This window comes from Papaver somniferum, chromosome 2, assembly GCF_003573695.1.
Source record: "Papaver somniferum cultivar HN1 chromosome 2, ASM357369v1, whole genome shotgun sequence".
Classification (NCBI taxonomy): domain Eukaryota; kingdom Viridiplantae; phylum Streptophyta; class Magnoliopsida; order Ranunculales; family Papaveraceae; genus Papaver; species Papaver somniferum.
Genome location: NC_039359.1, coordinates 193679495 through 193697829, shown reverse-complemented (window position 1 = coordinate 193697829; position 18335 = coordinate 193679495). Strand labels below are relative to the sequence as shown.

At 35.5% G+C, this 18335-nt stretch overlaps 1 long non-coding RNA gene across 4 annotated transcripts; it reads left to right on the top strand.

The window, feature by feature from the left end:
* The first annotated feature begins 15996 nt into the window (after positions 1 to 15996).
* On the top strand, positions 15997 to 18335 carry LOC113350096. 4 transcript variants are annotated; one of them, XR_003360602.1, is made up of 4 exons: positions 15998 to 16323; positions 16623 to 16723; positions 17460 to 17827; positions 18150 to 18335. It is a non-coding gene; the product is annotated as an uncharacterized LOC113350096 (long non-coding RNA). The 4 variants fall into 4 exon arrangements; XR_003360601.1 differs by having other exon boundaries at positions 18147 to 18335; XR_003360599.1 differs by having other exon boundaries at positions 15997 to 16323; positions 17460 to 18335.

The following is an 18335-nucleotide window of genomic DNA, read 5'->3' as shown; positions in this document are numbered from 1 at the left end:
TTTGGAGTACTTTGTATCTAAATACCCAAGGAGTGCCTTTCTGATACGTGCATGAGTCAATTGATAATTCCCAGTCTCAATAGAATCCCATATTTTGTTCTTTACGCACTTCCTTGTGCAGTAAAAACAGTTTAGGGGTAAATCTTTGTTTTTGATAGTTTCAGTGTCTCCGCATCGTTATAACATAAGTGTGAAGCTGTCATTTACAAATGTTGTATTTTGGGTCGATCCCCAAATTTTCAGGTTGTTAATTTTTGGGGATCCTTTTTTGTACATTCCAGTAGGTGTATTTTATTTTATTTTATTTTTATATTTTCGTTTACTTTTTTTCATCTTATGGATTTCCCATCTTAAATTTTGCATTGGATGACTCAATTACATTGAGGACAATGTAATGTTTAAGTGTGGGGGAGTGGTTAACGTTTTACTTTTCTTTTCAGGAATTTCCTTGCATTTTATGACCAGCTGTGTAGCGGGTCTCCAAAAAAAATAAAAAAAATAATAATAATAATAATGATCAGTTGTGTAGCGGGTATATATATATAAAAAAAATGATTTTAGGGTTATGACCAGCTGTGTAGCGGGTCTTTTCTTTTTCTTGCATTATATGACCAGCTGTGTAGCGGGTCTTAAAAAAAAAAAAATTATGACCAGCTGTGTAGCGGGTCTCTGTCTCTTATTATATGACCAGATGTGTAGCGGGTCAGTTTTCTGTTTTGCTCGAGGACTAGCAAAATGTAACTGTGGGGGAATTTGATAAGCACGAAAGTGCGACGTATTTTCACCCATAAATACATTAGCTGGGACTCTTTTTATCACTAATAAACTTGTTTTAGTTGTTTTTGGAAGAATAAGCTCTTGTGGAGAATTGGCTCGAAAAACTGTTATTTGCACCCGGAGGACACATGTTATTCGGACTCTCGATGTAGGTTAAGGGGCACCTCAATTACTAAGGGACGTCCAGTCGCTAAGGGCCACCTTCCTTACTATTTACACCCCATAAGACAAGTGCTAAAGGGACACCCATACAGGATTAAGGGGGAGTTCATCTTCAACAATTCAAATTTCAGTTTTGGCTGGAATTTTTGGCAGCAGCGAACCAGATTAAGGTTCGTATTTTGGAGGAAATTTAATTAGATTCAATGGCTGAAACTTCATGGGATGACTGGATTAAACTCAACAGGGCTGGTAATGGTCTTCTTTTGGACCAGAATTGGCTAGAATAGTGGATTTAATGATTCAACAGATTCTCGGGTTTATCTTCCGGCGGAAACCCTGTTAACAATTTGGACAAGTTTGAGTAAGACTCGAGCGCTGGATTTGGTTGCTTCGGGCCTGTTTGGACAAAACATGGATGGTATATGTGATGGTTTAGATTCAGTTGGGATGGATACTCAAATTCGAACAAAACAGAGAGAGTTCAAACAAATTGGTTTCAGCGGTATTCCCTGGATTTGGTTTGCATGAGTTCTACATGGATACAGTTGCTGATTTGGTTTGCTATTATCCTGTTGCACTAAAACAGGACTGTTAAGTGACCTGGAATCGAAAAAAAAAAAGATATCGTGTCCACACGATACAACAGGGAAGGAAAGAATATCGAGTATTATTGGATTCTATTCCATTAGGGAAGGGTTTCGATATATCTTAAACAAGGAATGATATCTTGAGCCAACTCAGTCAACAGCGCACGAAGAGTATTCCCATTCCAAACTCGATCCGACAGGGCGTGAGATATTCCCGTGTTTACTGTGTAAATGGCCTGTGAGTGCTCGTGTTTGACTCACTCTGTGACTTATTGGAGTTTGTTTTCTGCGAGAATAATTCGTGTAGAAGATATTTGACAGCAGCAGAAGCCGTGCAGAAGTAAAGAAGGAAAGAAAATCTCAAGTTTTTCCAAGAGAAATAATGAGAAGATATTTGCATTTAATCGGAGGATTTGAAGGTGTTATGAGTATAAATAGACTTTACAAGATTCGTAGAAGTAACATCGAGAGTTTGGGGCAGAGACTGAGCGTAAAATAGGAGGTTGCAGAGTGAATCATCACCTGCAGGAAGAATAAGCCAGGAAGAAAATAAGACTGCAAACTGTTGTCGTTATTTCTAGTGTCTTATTTTTCCAACATCCTAGTGTCTTAAATTTTGTAACAGTCCATTGTAACAAGTAGCTTCAGTTTGCAACAAATATTGTAACAGTGATTTCTGTAACGCCTATACAGCGTTGCAGATTCATTGTTTTATTAATAAAAACACCATTTGAGCTATAAATCATATTTTTTTGAGTGTGTTTTTATCATGAGAAGCTAGACCCCAACACTGGGTCGACGGAGGAAGCCGGACTTCATACATGGGTGAATTTGTTTTACTTTCTATTTAACTTTTGCACTTAATTAAAATAGAATTATGATTTGAAAAAATTAGTTATTATTTTATTAGATGGGTCATGCTTGCTTAGATGTTTGATGTCCCATGCTTACGATTTATAACTAATGTTTGGAGAATCTACCTTGGCAAGAATAAGAGTCGATGTTGTTTTATTTGTCGAGCGATAATTGTTTGAGAATGAATAATTGAACCTATTGATATGAGTTTGGCCGAATCCTAGACCCAGTAACTCTTTATTTTATTCCTTTAGAATTAATCTTAACAAGTCTTAGAGTTCGAATCCTATTTACTAAAAAAAAACAACGACAATCAAAAACATTATCAGGAGTAGTTAAGCATGTCTGGCTTGCATAAAAAAATAAATAAAAAATAATCATACTCTTTGATTTCTTGCATACTTGAGACATCATCTTTTGGAGTTAATTTTGAGCTATTTAGGATGACACTCTAAACCTTTTTAAGGTTGAGACAGTTTTTACGGCTATAGATTAAGTTCCATTTATTTCAATCCTTAAATATATACGTTCATAATTGAATGCGAAACTAAGCTATGGTAGTCGTTTGAAAGATTTATCCTCGCAATTAATCATTAATGAATCACTTTCTTTTTATATTTGCAGTTATATGTTTCTCTAAAGTGATTTGGTGGGATCCTGATATTACCGTGGATGTTGTAACAAGGTAATCATTGGTTGAGTATTTGAAATCCTCATAAGACAATTGTCTTACACTCATAAAGATTGAGCTGGAAAAAAAATGAAAAGAAAATAAATAAGGCTCCTCTTCATTTATCGGCACTAATAAATGATAGGTCCGGAATTTTGGACTAATCATAGTCGATGAAAACAAAAACCATATCATCATTATATAGCAAGTCAAAAGATTATTGATGAGGTTATTGACACTTGGATAACAGTATGTATGAAACGTTGTCCCTGTCTTCGACGCCTAAGCAAGCGTGGAACGCAGGATCCAAGGAAACTATCACATACTTGCTGAAATGGAACATGCGCTTAGAGTATCTAATCATGTGGTCGACTTAAATGGGTGCTTCTCTCAACTAGTGCGCTATAAATAAGAATCCTTTGACGAAATTCATACAAGTATTATGGGTAACATCTTTCATTTTAATCAACATTTGCACACTTCACTTTTCTATTTTCATTCTCTTATCTATCCATGTGATTTCAGTATGCGAGTGTTGTGGAAAACGTTGCAACAAGTACGATGACTATCTTAGTGGAGTTTAGCAAACAGGTTGAATGTCACATGTAACTAATTACTTATGTGGGATGATTGGAATGTTTGTGGGATGTTTGCAGCTAATGAACTTATGCAAGCTAATTATTTGGCTTTTTGCTTTGTGTTTATCCTTAGTGGTTCTTCCAAGGCGATAAATTTGAGTAGGTTTTGTGGGTATACCTCTTGTAAGCCCTCACGAGACTATAACTCGTCCACTAGGGACACCTAGGGGTTTAAAGGCTTGTTATACATGCTAAGTGCAACCGTTTTCTCACGACATGGAGTTGTTGTATTTAGGATTAGTTTTATTTAGTTTTCTAGAGGAATAGAAAAACCTAAGTATGGGGGAATTTGATAAGTGCATAATTCATATGATTTTAGTGTCCATTCCATACTTGCTTTAGCTATTATTCTTGCATGTTTTCGTATTATTACTCTTGTTTTCTCTCATTTATCTCTATTAGGTGAATCATCCACAAAGGAGCTACAAAGTGTTGAAAAGAGTTAATAAGAGAAGTATTCCAAGTACCCAAGTGCCCAAGTCCAAGAGAAGTGGAAGAAGTGCGACGAAAAGGAGAAAAACGCTCAAAATCAAGAGAAGGGACAAATACCAATATTACCTCATTCAAATTAAGGATTTCTTATCATCACCTTGAATATAACTGAATGATAAAAAATAATGCAAAAAGAATGAGGTCATTCCGCGTTTGGATGAAGAAGTTGTGACCAAAACAAGCTTTTACTGAATACCGAAGACAGTAAAGTTCGCGGACGGGTTTCATACTTTAATTCCGAAAATATCTGCTGGAATTTGAAGTTCGCGGACTGGGTTCGTGTACTTATCAAGTGAAAAACGTTTATGCACACCTTGGAAAGCCAAAGAGCACGTTTGTTTTCGTTATGTCGTATTTTCGGGTCGGATTCTTGAACCGAACTAAATATTTGGAGACCAGGCAATGTAAACCTATAAAAAGGTAATAGGTTATGTAAAATGGGATATCATCAATCTCATATTAGAAGTTAGGGTTTATTCTACATCAAAAACCTAGGGTTTACCCCTTTAGGGGGAAACCACCATTATTCATCTTCTTTGTAATATGAGTAGCTAAATCCTTTGTTGATTAAGGATGAATTCAACGTTCCAAGAGTGAAGCTTTATTAATAATACAAGTCTATTTGAGGTTTTAATTATCATCGTTTGTTTTCATTATAACTAGGGTTTATGATTGATTCTTAGATTGATTTGGGTGCGCAACTAGATTAGTCTATTTATCATTCTATTTCTAGTAGTGAGTTGAGCGATCCGTAATTTTCGTGCATCTCTTACACAAGTAGAAAACATGAGACCTTGCAGAGGGATTCTGTAAAGCAATCGTGTCTAGAAACAACAACAGTAAGTGAACCGAGCGTACTGAGTTTAACTGCTGGAATCAAACCTAAATTCACAAACCCTAAAGCGTTCGATCGAGTTACACCTTGTAAGCGTACCTCAAGAGGGAACAATTGAATAGAATCCGGTGACTAAGCGTACCAGTTATCCGGTGATACAAGGAGTTTTTGGGATAGCTAAGCGTACCTGCTATTCTACGGTTGGTGATGAATGGTTCTAACGGAAGATAGATAAGTATTTTAATCCTATTAACGCTTGGTAACGGCGAATGATTCCTTAATCATATTTCTTCTTTATTGTCTTTCTATTTATCTTAAAACCAATCCCCCTTTGTTTTTTTTACTTTATTTTGCTAATACAAATAACCTATCAATTACACATCTGTCTGTGGGAACGATCTCTTACTACCGCTATATTACCAGTTAATTAGTGGTAAATATCTTTATTAATTTGTTGTGCCTACGAAATCCCATCAGGCGACCAATCAGATGTCGCCGTGATCACCGGCTATCGCTTTTCCTTGAAGACTTATTGGCAAAGCCACGGCATACCTGTACGGCTCCTGAACAACTTCCCAAAGGTGGTTAGTCGTGCAGCCTACAAGGGTCTTAAAAGAACTCAACGACAGCTAACAACTGCCGCAAATCATCTCAGCCACTCAATTTGGCTAGCCAATTTAACAGATCGAGATTTAACTTAGGCCGACCAATAAGATGTCAAAATGGCTACCATCCATCACTCTCTTATAAGGACCGACCGGCTCACCTTTTTCGTGCACGAATAACTCCCGACAGCTTCCTAAAGTTGGCCGGTCATGCTCCTTTTAAGACATTAAGCTCTGCGACTGATTTAAACGAGCTTTTTACAATGATTCTTTATGAGCATCGATTACTTGAGAGGCTTGGTTAAAAGCGATGCCTTATGCGCATCGATTATAAACGATGTTTTATCAATATCGATTTCACAAATAAATTAATTATTTGACCTAAAAAGCATTACAAGCTATTCTTTGCGGCAAGTCTCATGACTTGACTTATAGCATATGACTGCCCGCCGCCTAGCTTGCGCGTGATTGGTCAAAACAGCTAGGTCTTTCCAGCAAGACCCACTAACCAACTTGCTACATATTCACGAAAATACTCGAGAAATCAAACATGTCACAAACTGGAGGATATTCATCGGGGTATTGGTCTGGCGGTTTACAGCATGCGGCGTGCAACACGCACATTATAAGAAAGTGTCAGGAAAGACAGACAGTTAGTGGCATCATAGAAGTAGTGGGTGTAAACCAACCTGTCTTCCCTCATAGTAAGACGTGGTTTTCAATATTTTTACACGATCCTCACTTCTTCATCACTCAACTACTTCCACTTTTCATGATATCAGGCTGCGTTCGACTATGAATTATATAAGTTTTCAACCTATTTCAACCAAGAACAACGATTATCAACCGAAGTATCCAGAAAACACCAAGAACTATTATACCTTACATTCTGCAAGCAAGTTCCAGCTTCTTATACAAGTCATAAAACAATCACATGGTTAAGATGAATATGGTTGATATGAGAGTTAATCATATGGCTAACTTTTGTTAACTATTGATGAGTCAACATGGTGTACACGTTTGGTTACGGTTACATAAACCTAAATGAGGGTACATTTCATTTGTGTGTGACAAGCTAAGTTCGATCTAACGGTTGAAAGATATTAGCTTGGTTGAATCAGGTTTTTCATCTAACGGTGAGTAATATATGCTTTGTTACCAATGTAAGTTAGATTGCAAACCCTGATTTGAAAACTATATAAAGGAGAACTCTAGCAACCGGGAAACCTAATCCCCACACCTCTTGTGTATTACTAGTTGCATCAACTACAGTCGATTTTCCTTTAACCTTAGGTTTCTATCGAGACCCTATAGGTTAACGACTTGAAAGACTTAATTGGGATTGTGAAGCCAAACCCAACTATTTCTCTTGTACTTGCGTGTTCTGATCTTGCCCGATTATATCGTTTGAGTACTATCTTCTATAAGATTTGCTCAAGATTAATTTCTCTGATAGGCAAGATAAAACGTGATCACAAATATCTTCGTCTCATCGTTTGTGATTCCAAAATATCTAGTTTCACCGTCATACGATTTAGATTATTGTGAGGTGATTGATAATACTAGGCAGTTCTTCGGGAACATAAGTCTGGTTTATCAAGTGGTTCATGTTCACCTTGATTTATCAAAAGACGGAACAAAAACTCTTGGGTATTTCTGTGGGAGACGGATTTATTCAATCTATAGACTTTTCTGTGTGAGACAGATTTGTTTATCAAGTCTTCGACTTTGGGTCGTAGCAACTCTTAGTTGTGGGTGAGATCAGCTAAGGGAATCAAGTGCGTAGTATCCTATTGGGATCAGAGACATAAGGAGCACAACTGTACCTTGAATCAGTGTGAGATTGATTAGGGTTCAACTACAGTCCAGTCTGAAGTTCATTGGTAGTAGGTTAGTGTCTGTAGAGGCTTAATACAGTATGGTGTTCAATCTAGACTAGGTCCCGGGGTTTTTCTGCATTTTCGGTTTCCTCGTTAACAAAGTTCTGGTGTCTGTGTTGTTTCTTTTCCGCATTATATTTTGTTATATCATTGAAATATCACAGGTTGTGCTTTGAATCGATCAATTAGAAAATCCAACCTTTGGTTGTTGATTGAAATTGATTGATCCTTGAACATTGGTCTTTGGTACCGTTCAAGTTTACTCCTCTTATATTCAATCAGGCTCGCAGATTTCTATTTGCTTATTGCGGATTGAATTAAGAGTTAGAGATATAAAACTCTTTGATATACTTTTCTCTATAATGAGTCTGACTGTATAGTTGATTCTCTAGAAAGTATATTGGAGTAAGTCCTCTCAGATTTCCAAACGAATTGTTGGGTGTGGTTGTTAGACCCACCGCATTTTCATATTGTATCAGAGAAGGCAGACACATTAAAGACCTTCTAAGTCTGTGTTTGCTGCGATATGAGGATGGACGATATTGTCTCTGATAAACGCATCACCAGAAATAAAAGTTTATTTTCCATAAAGTATATTAAAGAGAAAGATTTGTCAATCTCGAATATAGATGAACCGTGTGTTCCAAGGAAATAGACATGCATTGACAAGTGTTTCTCTGACTAACTTACTAATGAATATGACTCAAAAGTTGAAAGGAATGCAGTAAAAGAGAGTTCAAGGATTCTAAAACCTTTTAGGATCGAGGCTGATGATGTTAATCGGTTGAAACACAAAGTCAATGTACTTGTTGGTATGGTACATAAGCATGACTCTCTTATAAAGATCCTTCGAGAGGAAAGCACCTCAGTTCTTGAGGAAAATCTCAAAAAGGATGCTTTGGAAATAGAACAACTTTTGAGTAAACTCTCTGTTCAAGAATGTTCCAAATAGTCCACATTACCAACTGCTTCTGATAAAATTGTAAAAGTTGCGGTTTCAGAAGCAAAACAGAAATCCCTTCTTGGTGTAATAATGTGGTCTTATCTTCCTCTAATCAAGGGATATCCACGTCATATGGAAGGAAGAAGTCTCCCGACGATTGTGTTGAGACTGTTCTCACTAATCACTCAGGTGATCAGAAGGTGTATCTCTTTTGTGATTCAAAAGGACATATTGAACAAAAGAGGAAAACTAGGTTAAATGACAATTCTATTGTTCGTCTTCAACACACCTTAGATTTAATTCTCAAAGGTGTAACTGACATTCGTATGTCTAAACCAATTGGCTTTAGTACTCACCCTGTGTTCCCTACCAGGAAAGTCAGTTCAATGTGTTCCTCAAATATTCATATGCTAAACAGTCTTCCTAAACCAGTTCGTCGAAGAAGAACTCATGGATATTCTTCAATTAAGAAGGGAGATAATGTTGTTCATGATTTAAAAAGGGTACCATAAGAAGGAAGCGAAACAGGAGATCTGGAAGACATCCTAAAAATGATAATAAAAGGTTATAAAGAGATCATCAACAGGTTTTCAATTCCCTCTGGTCAAATTCCTTCAGGTAAGAAAGGAAACTATGTGTCATATATTGATAATAGTAAATTCTATGATAACTTTTCGCATCATAACGGTTTTCCTTTAAAGATCAGGAGAAAGAGGCTTAACCATAAACAACGTTCATTTAATGAGCTCAAAGCTCATACTTGTGTTAATTAATTACAAGGCTGAAACCTCACTCTCAAGAAAAAATCCTGAAAGAGTGAGATGTATTCAGGTATACTTGATGGCAAGATGTTGTCTAACTCCCCATGCTATCTTCTTATAGTTTTGGATGATCTTTTAAAAATATTTTTTCATAAGTATTTGTATTTGGTTCTTTTGAAATTTCATATGTCAAATTGCTATGCTCTAAATTTTTCTCTTGTGAGAATAAAATTTATTTGAGCCAAGTCCTGTGAGATTTACTCTCCTAGCAAATATTGGTTAAACTTGTTTTTGCAATTTTACTGTTTTGGTATATTTTTCTCTAAGGATAAGGTTGTGTACGTGCGTGTACCTACTCTGTATGGCACGAACCATACTTGGAAACCCTAAATTTTGTTTCCCGTGGAAACTTATAAATACCAAACCGTTTATGAGAGTACGCATACTCTCTTCTTTTGGTTTTAAGAATGGGGTCTCCTTCAAACTCTTGGAAGTTACCATCCGATTTAATTGATGATTCTGTTTATTTAGAGTTTGTTTTAAAGAAGAAAAGAACTTTGTGAAAGCTGATGAACTCGAATCCTGTGCCTCATGTTATTATGCGTTTTCTCATCAAGATCGAGAAAATGCTGAGATGGTTTCCGCTGAAGTGGTTCATGGTTTTCTCACTGATCTCGGGAAGACTCAACTGAAGCTTGAGAACACTGTAAAGGATCTTAATATGCTACGTTCTGAGTTGAAAAAGGTTAACTCTGACCTTGTTCTCATGAAGTCACATGTTAAGGACCGTCTCAATGAGGATATCTTCTCTGAAGATACTGATGATGTTGTCTGTCACAAACTCGATGATCATGTGACCCTTGAAGGTTCCGGTTGTGAACCATGATCATCGCTTGTGATCGCTACTTGGATTCTTGAGTTGTTTTAGTTCTTTGTTTGTCTAAGAAACTTCTTATGAGAATTGTTAATTCTTGTTTTTGTTTAGAAGGATTACTAGGGTTTGGAATAGCCATTATTGTGATTACACATAGCTAGTTCCAAACGTTTTCATCTTCAATATTTTTAGATTCATTTACTTAAAGTAGGAAATACCATTAGGTCCTAGAAATAATATATTAGAGAGAGTCTAGTCCAGTTGACCCAGTCAACTGTCTGTTTGGTCCTTTTTGGTAAAATATATTATAATTTGGTCCTAAAAATTATGGTTTGGTCCTAGGATGATGTCATGGATGATGTAAATGTCATTGTGTGGTGGCAGAAATACCCTTTTGGGGCCACATATATAGACAAAATCACTAAAAAGTATCCCATTCTTAGATTTACATTCTCTCTCCTCTTTATTTCAGATTTGTTTTCTCTCTCCTAATTTTTTCAGATCTAGTTTCTCTGTTCTTGATTTTCTTTCTTAGTTTTTACTGTTGGTGTTTGATTTTGATGAAGATGATGGTGTTGAAGATGAAGATGACGAAGAATCATATAAAGATTATGAAAACGACGAAAATGAAGATGCGTTTTTGATTGCTTTGCTACTGTTGAAGACGAAGAAGAAGATGAAGATGCGTTTTTGATGTTTCTGTTGGTGTTGAAGACGAAGATGATGAGATATTTGTTTGTTGCTTGTGTTGAAGATCTCTATTTGTTGATGTTTTTCGTGTTGATGATGATTTCTGTTTGTTGCTCGTGTTGGAAATCTCGATTTATTGATGTTTTTCGTGTTGATGATGTTTTGTTGATGTTTTTTCGTGATGATGATGTTTGCTGCTGCTGTTGAAGACGTCGAAGAAGATGAAGATGATGTAGCTGATGTTTTTATATGGAGTTCATTCCAGAAATGAAGTCTGGTTTGTATATGTTTTTATATGGAGTTCATTTCTGGAATGAAGTCTGTATTTTTAGGTTTTTATATGGACTTCATTTCTGGAATGAAGTCTGTTTTTTTAGGTTTTTTATGTGGACTTCATTTCTGGAATGAAGTCTGTTTTTTAGGTTTTTATATGGAATTCATTTCTGGAATGAAGTTTGTTTTTTTTAGGTTTTTATATGGACTTCATTTCTGGAATGAAGTCTGTTTTTTGGGTTTTTATATGGACTTCATTTCTGGAATGAAGTCTGTTTTTTTTTAGGTTTTTATATGGACTTCATTTCTAGAACGAAGTCTGTTTTTTTAGGTTTTTATATGGACTTCATTTCTGGAATGAGGTCTTTTTTTTAGGTTTTTATATGGACTTCATTTCTGTTTATTTAGTTTTTATATGGACTTCATTTCTGGAATGAACTGCTACAAGAAAATAAGTAAAAATTAACACGGAAGGGTATTTTTGTCAGTTTAATATTTTTAAATAATTATGGAACAAACAGTAAAGGCGTTTTCCTAAAGGACTAAACAGACATGGGCCCACCTAAAAAAGGACCAAACGATTATTTTCCCTTATTTAAATTCTAAGTTATTTGGAAGATGATTTTTGCAGTATTAATCTTTATGGTTTTATATATTGCAAATTGTTATGGGATATGTTTTTTACGTCCTTGAACCTTGACTGTCCCATAATTGTTCAAAAGTTATCTCTATTATACGTCAGTATGAAAGTATTGATAAAAGATAGAATGAACTTTTGACTTACAAAAGTTAAGCCTTTTATGTCATTATGCAAATATTGATGGAAGAAAGGATGAAATTTTGTTTACAAGGATTAAGTCTATTATATGTCATTGTGCAAATAGTGATGACAAATAGAATGAACTCTTGTTTATTCTGCAGTATTGATCTTCCCTGATCCACATCTTTGTGTATGTACTGTGTTGCTCTGTAAGTTTTCTTATGTCGAGCATGACCAATCGAATTGATCATTTTTGTGGTTGATTCAATTGAGATTTTTGGATACAAATTCATGTGTTCATGTGATTTGGTTATATCCAAAGAAATCCTTCTTTTATTGTAAAAGCAAGGTCGTCTTTGTTGTTCTTTCGGGAATGACATTTTATGGGGAAGACTTCTTTTTTGAACTTGTGCTTAATTGCCATATCTTTGTGGGGAGTGCGGCAGTGGAATGTTTATAAGGGTTATCTTGTATCTTTATAAACTCCTTGATGAATGCATTTAGCTTCGGCTTTAGGATTGCATCTAAATTTGTTGGTATGTTGTTCTCTTTTGGTCATGAACAATATCTATGGAAATTTCATGAGGATCCCACTAATTTTCGTACCTTTGCCAATTTATATTGACAAAAAGGGGGAGAATTAATGTGTAGTTTCATACTACAAATACATATGGTTTACGGATCATTATGTAAGAGGGACTGGTTTTCATATTGAGATGATGTGTTGACTAAGGGGGAGTGATACATATCACCATAGTATTGTTTTCAAAGTTGTGATACAATTGAACTTTGATATTGTATAATAATACTATGACATTGTATAACAATGATCCAGAGCACTTGTTTTCTCATTGTTATCGCTACGGATCTTCAATAACTATGATGCTGAGTTGAACACGTTTAGAATCATAGAGTACTTGGAAGTGACGAAGATTTCGAGTCGTGTTGAAGATGCCAAGGAGATCAAGCATTTGGATGAGAAGCTACAAAGTTTTTATTTATTTTGTAATCTATATGTACTGATAGTTCTGTCACTAAAATTGACAAAGGGGGAGATTGTTAGAGAATTGATCGGTCGAACTCGCATGCGTTGCTATCTCAAGCATGTTTGTCAATGTTAGTGATCAAAACTATAAGTCTTGATTTCAGCCTATTTAGATGTCTCGGACTAGGACATAGATTGTGTAGTTGAGCTTTATATTTCACGATGTTCATCATTTGAAGACGAAGAACTACTAAGGGGAGCTTGTGGAACTTCATCGACAAAAGGTATGTGGAGACTGAAACTCATCTATCACTTGGAAAGTCTATTTCTACTCTATCTCCTATATTGAGACATAAGTCGTGTTACGATATAGTTTTCTACTATACACATTTGAGATTTCGAGATGAGTTTATCTCGCTTACATATTTCTCAGTTGGAAAGCTTTCACTTCGACCAAGTTCATCTTACATTCTTCACGAAAGTCAGAATATGATCATATGAATATTTCCGAGTAACATCTTACATGGTTTGTGTGATACAATCATTTTGGTGAAGACTTGGAATGTTTCATTATGATAATTTCAATAACTTGAAAATCGCTTTGATGCTAATAGTATTGTGAAAACGACTATTGTCATCCTCTAAGAAAGTTTTAATGATTGAAATAAAGAGTTTAGAATCAAGTAACCATGTTTGGATATAAACATAGTGTGTTAATCACATTAGTGTGCAAGTCCAAAACAGGAAGCCTGAAGTATGCGTACCCGTACGCGTACTGGCGGTTGCTGATGTCTGGGAAACTATGCGTAATCGTACGCATACGGGTATGCATACTGGCGGAAAGTTCACCTCCGTGAAAATCTGTTGGAGTTTGGAAGAGTGTTGAAGTATGCGCACCCGTATGCGTACTGGCGTAACCAAACTCGGTCCGGTTACTTAAGTATGAGTACCCGTTTGCATACTTGAGTGGGTTACTTTCTAAAATCGGTTGTGTACATGAACTTAAACATTTATATAATAAGGAATGCAGTATTTGCAAACCTTGGCTATAATGTTCATGAATTGATTAAAGTGAATCAAACCGATTTTATTTCAATTGTGTTTTTGTATACTTCTATGAGAATATAGCAATTGAACGGCTTTTTAACTAGTTTAATTTGAGTCATTTGAACTAGTTATAGTTAAGATGAATATGGTTGATATGAGAGTTAATCATATGGCTAACTTCGGTTAACTATTGATGAGTCAACATGGTGTACATGTTTGGGTGCGGTTACATAAACCTAAATGAGGGTACATTTCATTTGTGTGTAACAAGCTAAGTTCGATATAACGGTTAAAGATATTAGCTTGGTTGAATCAGGTTTTTCATCTAACGGTGATTAATGAATGCTTTGTTGTCAAGGTAACTTAGATTGCAAACCCTGATTTGAAAACTATATAAATGAGAACTCTAGAAACTGGGAAACCTAATCCCCACACCTTTTGTGCGTTACTAGTTGCATCACCTAGAGTCGGTTCTCCTTTAACCTTAGGTTTCTATCGAGACCTTGTAGGTTAACGACTTGAAAGACTTCATTGGGATTGTGAAGCCAGACCCAACTATTTCTCTTGTACTTGCGTGTTCTGATCTTTCCCGATTCTATCGCTTGAGTACTATCTTCTCTAAGATTTGCTCGAGATTAATTTCTCCGATAGGCAAGATAAAACGTGATCACAAACATCTTCGTCTCATCGTTTGTGATTCCATAATATCTAGTTTCGCCATCATATGATTTAGATTATTGCGAGGTGATTGATAATACTGGGTTGTTCTTTGGGAATATAAGTCTGGTTTATCAATTGGTTCCTGTTCACCTTGATTTATAAAAAGACGTAACAAAAACTCTTGGGTATTTCTATGGGAGATAGATTTATTCAATCTATACACTTTTCTGTGTGATACAGATTTGTTTATCAAGTCTTCGACTTTGGGTCTAGCAACTCTTAGTTGTGGGTGAGATCAGCTAAGGGAATCAAGTGTGTGGTATCCTGCTGGGATCAGAGACGTAAGGAGCACAACTGTACCTTGAATTAGTGTGAGATTGATTAGGGTTCAACTACAGTCCAGCCCGAAGTTCATTGGAAGTAGGCTAGTGTCTGTAGCGGCTTAATACAATATGGTGTTCAATCTGGACTAGGTCCCGGGGTTTTTTTGCATTTGTGGTTTCCTGGTTAACAAAATTTTGGTGTCTGTGTTAATTCTTTTTCGCATTATATTTTTTTATATAATTGAAATATCACAGGTTGTGCGTTGAATCAATCAATTGGGAAATCCAACCTTTGATTGTTGATTGAAATTGATTGATCCTTGAACATTGGTCTTTGGTACCCTTCAAGTTTACTCCTCTTATATTCAATCAGGCTCGCATATTTCTATTTGTTGATTGCGGATTGAATTAAGAGTTAGAGATATAAAACTCTTTGATATACTTTTCTCTAGAATGAGTCTGACTGTCTAGTTGATTCTCTAGAAAGTATATTGGAGTAAGTCCTCTCGGATTGGAAAACGAATTGTTGGGTGTGGTTAGACCCCCCGCATTTTCATTTAGGATCATTCGAACTTCCTGGCTTAGCAGAAGAAACATCTCAAGGTGACATCTTATTCAAGCAAGAATTCCTTATGTTATTGTTCGTTTTTGAGTAACTGCAATGAACAAGACGAAAAAGGGTCACTACTTCATACTTTAAGAGAGAAGAGCCATGCACGCCAGTTCTTATCAACATTCGATATGGCCACCAGTGGTTGAATTTACATGAAGTAACATCACTACAAGAAAATGAGTATTTTGCCGCATCACTTTTCCACACACGTATTAACAATGCGGCAGTACGTGGGTTTTAGCCTCAGTGGATGATGAGTGAGGCATGAAGGGTGACATCTTGCCACAACCAAGGGTAGGTGAAGTAAAAAGTCATGTTTTTGCTACATATATTTTGGTGGTGTGGCAATATATCATGTTCTTTCCACATCGTCGTTGCAACATATAAAAAGATTGAATATTTAACTGTCTTTCTTTATTAAAATTTTATTTTTATAAAAAGATTACGACTAAAACTCCAAGGCCCACCACTAATTTTTCCAAAAAGGATTCATAGACAATCATTTTCCAAGAAGACTTCGTGAAAAACCAAAATTTACCCTCACTAATTCCGCATCTAAAACTTTTTTTTTTTTTTGAAGGGATCCTAAAACAACCGCTGGGTTTCCCCTTAAAACTGACCATCTCATAAAGAAAAAATGAAAGGTTTTCATCCAAAACAAGTGGTGTTCTCTCGTCTCGTGATTATCAGAATCCTAAGGGTTTCATTTTTTCCCTCAACACCAGATCTCTCGTTCCATACAAAACTATTATTTTCAGCACTCTCATCGTATCTAGATTAACAATCAAACCCTAACTTCTTTCTAACCGATGACTCTTTTCTTCTTCAAATTTCAGCATTTTTGTTCTTTTCTTCATCATTCTCGTTACAATCTCGAGCATCAACTTCATCAGGTATAATGTATTGAATCTTTTATTTTTGTTTGTTTTTGTTATGATTTCAATTTCTGAATTTGGGGATTTTGGTTAAGGGTTGGAGCAAAGTTTAGGGATTTTGATTATGGGTTTTCCAAATAATTTTTTGTAACTGATTTAATGATTTAATGTTAGTTTAATCTTTTATGGATTTTATTCATCTGTTAATTGATGTGTTATGTGTTGGATTTTTTGGGGCGACAGAAGTAATACTAGTGAAGACGGGATTTGAGTTGCGCAGTCTTTAATTATAAGTTTACATTTTATTCTTTTTACAGGTTTGGAAGATCTAGGTGAATATATACCGCAATATACCAGTGAAGATCGTCCAAGAATCATATTGATCTTTTAACTGTTACCCTGTTCAGTCATTTTTGAGGTATTTTTCATTTTTTCGCCAATTTTTTTTTTTGATAGGATGGGTGGATTTGTTCATGGCCTTATGCATGCATTTGTTTGTGAAATTGTTCTTGGATTTTATCAATTTGATGCAAATTTGATTGTCTCAAAAGTTGTCACTATGATTTGGTGTAGGGATTGTAGAAGTAATAGTGTAGGGATTGTAATTTTGTAAAAGAAAAAATTGGCTTAACATGACACTATCATAGTGGTGGTGGTAGCTTGGGTGATAGTTCTGATTTGGTGTCAAATGATTAATATACTTCTTATCCTACTGGAAAATACTTGTGTGTGACCAATGCTACTACATATTTGATTTTGAACAGACTGAGGATAGTATCTCGGTCAGTAAGTGGAGTGTCTAATTTTGTCTCCCAAATAAGAAGTTTTTGTTTTACTTTTGCTTTTTAATGCTGACAAGAACATAAATTTTTCTCGGTGTTTAGACCAATGAGGTTGGTCTGGTCAGCAGCATCAAAAAATGCATCCATAAGATTATGCACACATACCTACATTAACGTTACTTCTGTTTTTTGTTTTTTTCTATGATGCACTTCTCTGCAATATAATTTCTCAGTTTCCCTCAATTTTTGCATTTTTGGCATCCTTAAATGTGTTCCCTTAAAGTCGTGGTCAGTTTATTGCTAATCTGCAATCCTCTGCGGTACACATGCGCAGGGGACTAAGGAGATTTTTTCATTTTAATTTTACTGTAGCTGTCAGAGATCGTAGCTTAAATAATGTTGTGGAAGTGGAGCAGATGTAGCATTTCCTATGTGATTTGGGATATCATTGCAAACTGATTCCTATTTGCGTGAATATGAATTTGTACCTTTGCCAGAATTGTAAGCGGTCTTCATTTCCTAGATTAAATCACCGTTCTCCTTTGTGCTGCTCATCCAACATGAACCAAATCATCTGCAGTATAATGATGGAGTATTCCGGTCAGTGCAACTACTAACATTGCGGTCTAATGATGGAGTATGCTAGTCAGTGCAACTATTAACAACTCCTGAACAACTTTTAGGACCTTTAGATCACCTTTATAAACCCAGGGTGCAACTTTACAGACCTCAGACTAATTGTAAGTACTTGTTCTTCCTTAATTTTTCATTATAAAATTTGGAAAACTTTCTTAAACAAATATGTGAATTAGGGTTATAATTGTCATTTGTATTGTAATTTCCATACATTTTAGCTAATGTGAATTTTTTTCCATGAATGCAAGTATAACTTTTTGTATTCAATGTTTGAACTTGAACTGATTTGCACTATCTTGTCTTTAATCTGTTAATTGAGTTTGCATGTTATTATGATAATATCTTAATTACAGTTCAAGCTTTCAATAAACTTGACCATTTTTCGATGTGTTATGCTTGGTGGTGTTTGTTTTGATTGTTTAGCAGGATTTTGTGGCCTGAAAATGGACTGCTGGTGTGGATTTAGCAAAAAATAGGTGTAATTTGAAGTATCATTTTTATTAGAGTTTGAGATTGTGTAGATTTAGTTTATAATTTTTTATTATTGTGTAAATCACTGTACTCTGAAACATATTTATATTTATGAAATTTGAAATCTTTGTTCGGAGATCA